This window comes from Vitis riparia, chromosome 5 (genome assembly GCF_004353265.1).
Source record: "Vitis riparia cultivar Riparia Gloire de Montpellier isolate 1030 chromosome 5, EGFV_Vit.rip_1.0, whole genome shotgun sequence".
Lineage (NCBI taxonomy): Eukaryota > Viridiplantae > Streptophyta > Magnoliopsida > Vitales > Vitaceae > Vitis > Vitis riparia.
In genome coordinates, this window is record NC_048435.1 from 6,610,036 (window position 1) to 6,616,190 (window position 6,155).

The following is a 6,155-nucleotide window of genomic DNA, read 5'->3' on the forward strand; positions in this document are numbered from 1 at the left end:
CTCTCACCCATCTCTATCCAACACAAGGGCGATCTACAAGGTCTCCCATAGAGTGCTTCATAAGGTGTCATGCCAATACTAGATTGGTAACTGTTGTTATAAGCAAACTCTGCCAAAGGTAAGTAATTTGCCCAATTTCCTCCAAAATCCAAAACACAAGCCCTTAACATGTCTTCTAAGATCTGGATCACTCTCTCTGATTGACCATCTATCTGAGGGTGAAAAGCGGTGCTAAAATTCAGTTGGGTTCCCAAAGCCCTTTGTAAACTCTGCCAAAATTGAGAAGTAAACTTAGGGTCCCTGTCAAACACTATAGATACAGGTATCCCATGCAATCTCACAATCTCCTGTATATACAACTTAGCCAAAGAGTTCATGGAATCAATAGTTTTCATGGCTAGAAAATGAGCTGACTTAGTAAGACGGTCCACAATCACCCAAACTCCATTTTTCTTGCTTCTAGTTCTTGGCAACCCTATCACAAAATCCATAGTGATATTATCCCACTTCCACTTAGGTATAGGTAAAGGTTGCAACAACCTTGCAGGCCTCTGGTGTTCAGTTTTCACTTGCTAACAAATCTGACAATTAGCTACAAACTGAGTAATATCTCTCTTCATCCCACTCCACCAAAATTGTCTCTTTAAGTCTTGATACATCTTGGTATTCCCAGGGTGGATGGTATACTTCGCCCTATGAGCATCTGCTAGAAGTTCATTTCTCAACTCCACATCTTTTGGCACACACAATCTCCCTTTGAACCTCACACTCCCATCTTCATACATAGACCAATTTTCATCTATTTCACCTGCTACCAACTGGGCTTTGACATTTTCTAAAAACTCATCATGAACTTGGGCCTCCACTATTCTCTGGATAACCATTGTCTAACCGATATACTGTACAAGCATGGACCATGCCCTTCCAAACCAAGACATAATTCAAAATCCTCAATACCTGCATGCATCTCAAACTCTCTCAACTCCAAGCTAGACAACTGGCCAACATTCTTCCTACTCAAGGCATCTGGTACAACATTCGCCTTTCCTGGATGATAATGAAAAGCAAAATCATAATCTTCCAATGTCTCCATCCATCTCCTTTGCCTAGAGTTTAGATCCTTTTGAGTGAAAATATATTTCAAACTCTTGTGATCAAAGTACACCTCAAACTTTTCTCCATACAAATAGTGTCTCCAAGTCTTAAGGGCAAACACCACTGCTGCAAGCTCCAAATCATGTGTTGGATAATTTCGCTCATGTTGCTTTAACTGTCTTGAGGCATAAGCTGCCACCTTGCCTTGCTGCATTAGCACACACCCTAGCCCCACTGTGGAAGTATCACAATAAATTGTAAACAACTCTCCACTAATAGGAGCAGTTAACACTGGAGCAGTGGTCAATTTCCGCTTCAACTCCTGGAAAGCATTCTCACACTCCTCATTCCAATCAAACTTCACCCATTTTCTAGTCAATCGAGTCATTGGTGCTGCAATTCTAGAGAACTCTTCCACAAACCTCCTATAATATCCAGCCAACCCCAAGAAACTTTTAACCTCAAATACATTAGTAGGCCTTTGCCACTCCTGTACAGCTTCCACCTTTGAATGGTCTACTGCTATTCCTGCCTCAGAAACCACATGGCCTAAGAAATTCACTTCAGTAAGCCAAAACTCACTTTTGTCCAACTTCCCATACAACTGATGCCTTCTCAAAGTTTTAAGGGTGGTCACCAAATGCTGCTTATACTCCTCCAAACTCCTGGAGTAGATCAAGATGTCATCCACAAAGACAATCACAAACTGATCCAAGTAAGCACGAAATGCCCTGTTCATTAAATCCATGAAAGCAGCAGAGGCATTAGTTAACCCAAAAGGCATGACTAAGAACTCATAATGCCCATATCTCGTTCTAAAAGCAGTTTTAGAAACATCTTCTTCCCTAACCCTCAGTTGATGATACCCAGTTCTCAAGTCAATCTTACTAAAATACTTTGCACCCTTCAACTGATCAAACAAGTCATCTATCCTTGGAAGAGGATACTTGTTCTTCACAGTAACTCTATTCAACTTCCTATAGTCAATACATAACCTTAGTGTGCCATCCTTCTTCTTCACAAACAACACTGGGGCTCCCCATGGCGATGTACTTAGACGAATAAAACCCTTACCCAACAATTCATCTAACTGAGTTTTCAATTCTTTCAACTCAAGAGGGGCCATCCTATAAGGGGATACTGAAATAGGATCAGTTCCTGGGTATACTTCAATAGAGAAATCAAACTCTCTATACGGTGGTAAACCTGATAACTCATCTGGGAATACATCCTGAAACTTTCTCACTGATCATCCCCAAAGCAAAACGAGACAACTCTGAGAAATGTGACTCATACTCCAGCACCGACATGGTTCCTTGGATGAGGTGCTCAAACTCCATCCTCTTGGCATGCTTAGCCACTTCCCCAAAATACTTGCCTAGGAAGATTCTCTCAAATTCATCCCAGGTCATAACCTCAGTGTCATACACCCTTTTCATTGATTCCCACCAAAAATCAGCTTTGTCCACAAGCATATATGTTACCAAACCTACCCTTCTTTCCTCAGGTATGTCCAGTCCCACCAGAATTCTTCTCATCCTCCTCAACCAATGCTCAGCTGCTTCAGCACTGGGCTCTCCATTAAAAGATGGAGGCTGCATCACCATGAACCTCTTCATTGCTTCCGTTTGGCTCATTACTGGCCTCTCAATGCGGCTCCTCCTATGTGAGTGGCCTGAATCCTCATGGCCCTGGTACTTCTTGATCTCCTGGAACCCTGGCCTCTCATCAATTCAACAGTTTCTCTCAACTCTCTTCTTACTTCTCGGAGTTCTTCTCTTACCGTCTCCAACTCCTCATTCCTCTATGATCTTCCTCCTCTGGTCCTTCCTGCCATTTCAAATTTAACAAACCCTAATTCAACCACATTACCAAGGTGAGCAAAAACAAATTTCACATGTACACACTTAGCAACTTCAACAATTATCAAAACTTTCACTTTCATACAATCACAATACATAATTTAATTAATCATCAACTCGCCAATTAACACATACAAAAATCATAACATTACAATACACACAAACACTCACAAACATTGACCCCAAGGTATTATCGCAACCTTGGCTCTGATACCACGCTGTCACGACCCAAATTCCGGGCGACCCAAAATTTGGCCCATGACCCCAGGTCAAAGGTTTGACCCTAAGGGTTTCTCCTATTCCATGTTGGCAGTCAACTAAAACACTCTGATTTTTTTTTTTTTTTTTCATATAAGTCCCACTAGGGTTCTCACCAACTAACAATATTTTAAACCTTACTTAAACACATCAAGATTTAATAAACATCATTGCATCCCAAAATAAAATTTCATAAAAATCCCCTTAATTAAACTGAGGTCTTATTACGTTATCCATAATTCACTTATTACAAGGTCTCAATACCACAAACACAATAAAAAAAATAAAACACATTCCACTAAACCACTCCAGGGGCATCCTGAAGTCCTCCATGTCCCACCTGTGGATCCTCAGGAGTGATATCTACATCTAAAAATATATAAAAAGAAGGGGTGAGCATTTCCACATTGCTCAGTAGGGTGCCTAACACCCAAAGGGTTAATAGGGGATTACTATATTTCAATAACCCAAACACAATAGTTTACCAATATAAATCAAGTCACACAATTTAACATATAACATTATACTCAATCCCACAACATCCAATCATTAAATGAATGCATATGAACGTGTGACACACAGTCATACAATGCACTATCATTCTCGGGCTTTCACCGAAGGATACGCATCCGCACCCAAATATACTCCCCATTTGGAGTCTTCTTGAGGTAAACTTTTGGGTTTTTCACCTTAGGGATCTCTCTCCCTTCTTAGTTCGCCTCACACGGGCTTTCACTTTTCATCACTATTTTATTTTATTTTTTTCCATTTCATACACTTTTCACAATTTTTTTTTTTCTTCATACAACCATGATGCAAATGAATGCCACAAACCCCAAAATTCCTCAATAATTTCAACAATTCCAACATTTTCAATAACCCAATAAAATAAAATTTTCACATTAAAATTCCCGAAAATATACCAACGAATTTTCGGAAATTCACACATCAATATCCTTGAATTTATATCACAATTTCAGAATTTTTCAATAATTCTAATAATTCCTAATATTTGAATATAACTAATTTTTTTCACAATAAAATTACCGCAAATATTCCAATCAATTTTCAAAAATTCATAAATCACTAGATTTGAAATCTTGCCCTAATTCTGGAATTTTCCTACATTTCTAACAATTTTTAACACTTAAAATAATTATTTATCAATTACAAAGAATTTCGAAAATAACAAAAAAATCGAAAAAAAATCCCAAACCATTCCAGAAAATTCACACAACATCACAATTACCTACTTAACTCATAATTATCAGATTTATAATTTTTTTTCCAATGAAAAATACATTAAATTTGAGTTTTAGGGTTAGTTTTCCCCTACCACAAATCTGAGAATTTGGCCGTTAAAAACAAAATCAGCCACCGTAGACTTGTTCCTCTAGTCGAATAGAGCACTTCCTCCAAATTTGGGCCAAAACGGAGGTCGTTTGGCCGTCCAAACGGCCGGTCAAAGCTCCGGCGAGAACCCTAAAATTCCACAGCCGTTGTTCCTTTCCTTCTCCCCGCGTTCTGCCGTTTTCAAAAACTCCTCATTTGCCTCCCCCCTCCCCTCTCTTTTTTAACAGCCCACTTTTGAATTCCTACCACTACCAGCCACTAAAGCCCAAAAACAAGGCCCAAAGATTTTATTCCCATCCATACTTACGAGCCACTCCCAAAAAGCCCATTTGCATAAAGAAAAATTTATTTCTTTTATTTTATTTTCTTTTCTTTATTCTAATTGTTTTATTTGATTTCCAATTCATTTTTTTTTTCATTTTTTTTAACACACAATTTATTTATTAACACCAATCTAAAACTAAAATTTCTCAATTTTATTATTCATCAATTTAATTTAATTTTTCTTAATTAATTCTAATTAATAATTTTTTTAAATTAATTCATTTTTTTTAATTTTCTGGAAAATTTCAATTTCTAAAATCCTAAGAAAATTTCTACCCTAAGACTGACATGGCATAAAATTTCAACTTGTTTAATTGACCGACACAATAAAACGAAATTCACCAATCCGAAATTGACACGTGTTCTCCAAACACTTTTCTTTTTTACTTTTCAACCATCACACACAATAAGACTTTTCAAACTAAAAATGCTAACGTGGCATAAAATACCCGGTCATTACACATGCTTTCCCAGTTAACTTGATGAGAATAACGACATTGATCCTTTGGAGAACAAAGATGGGAAATGCGGTGTTTGCTAATGGTTTTGAAGATCATATTGAAGGGGCTGAAGGTTTGTCCTCCAAAGATTACAAGTTCTGGTGATACTAATCCAGATTTTATTTTGTAGTGATGGTTTGATCGCATGATCCTTAGTTGGATCTACTCTGCACTCATTCCCAAAATCGTGGGACAAATAATCAGCTATCAAACTTCTCATGCAGCATGGTATGCTTTAGAAAAGATTTTCTCAGCTTCATCCAAGGCCCGAGTAATGCAACTACGGCTTGAGTTTCAGACCACAAGAAAAGGGTCTCTCTCAATGATGGAATATATCCTCAAATTAAAGAACTTAGCTGATAGTTTAGCTGTCATTGGAGAACCTGTAAGTGACAGGGATCAAATTCTTCAACTGCTTGGAGGTCTTGTAGCCAACTACAACTCCATAGTTGCCTCACTTATGGCTTGTGAAGATGACATCCCTCTTCTCATAATTCATATCATTTTGCTTACTCATGAACAATGCCTGAGCTTCCAAACTTTAGTGGCAGAAGATAATATTATCTCTACAAATCTTGCTACTCCACAACATCACAATTATAACAAGAAGGAACATTTCAACTGAAATACCTCTATTCACAACAGAAATAACTTTGGCTTCAATCCAGGTAGAAGCTTAAATGGTGGTCGAAGTCAGAGGATCTCATAACAACAGACCATAGTGCCAACTCTGTGGGAAGTTTACACAGTTGTTAGATGCTAT